The 555-nt window shown below is 40.0% G+C and overlaps 1 pseudogene; it reads right to left on the bottom strand.

Annotated features, from left to right (window-relative positions):
* Positions 1-555, bottom strand: part of LOC111973535 (traf2 and NCK-interacting protein kinase-like) — a 73,780-nt pseudogene that overhangs the window by 55,107 nt on the left and 18,118 nt on the right.

Genomic DNA, 555 nt, shown 5'->3' with positions numbered 1-555 from the left:
TTTACTTTCTTCTCCAACACTGTGTTTTTGCATTATTTAAACCAAATTGAACATGTTTCATTATTTATTTGAGACTAAATTGATTTATATTTATGTATTATATTAAGTTAAAATAAGCGTTCATTCAGTATTGTTGTAATTGTCATTATTACAAATATATATATAAAAATCGACCGATTAATCGCTATCGGCTTTTTTTGGTCCTCCAATAATCGGTATCGGCTTTGAAAAATCATAATCGGTCGACATCTAGTTTCTACGGACGAGCTTAGTTAGTCAACATTGCCATAACATCGCCTACAAGTGGGATCTGGGATTTCTATTGGAAATCAGTTTGTGCCTATCTTCATACTATACTGTCTTTGGTGACAGAGCCCAAGTGGGAGGAGTCCTCAGGCACACTGTAGGTTGAGAGTGTGGTGAGGGGTGTGTCTTACCTTGTAGACCTGCCCGTAGGTTCCATTTCCCACCAACTCCACTAGCTCAAATATACCAGCAGGGTCCTGGAGGGAGCAGAGAGCAGAGAGCGGGAGAGAGGGAGAGTGAGAGAGAGGG

Source organism: Salvelinus sp. IW2-2015, linkage group LG14, assembly GCF_002910315.2.
Source record: "Salvelinus sp. IW2-2015 linkage group LG14, ASM291031v2, whole genome shotgun sequence".
NCBI classification, from domain to species: Eukaryota; Metazoa; Chordata; class Actinopteri; order Salmoniformes; family Salmonidae; genus Salvelinus; species Salvelinus sp. IW2-2015.
The sequence above is the reverse complement of the archived record's forward strand: the minus strand, read 5'-3'. Positions and strand labels throughout refer to the sequence as shown.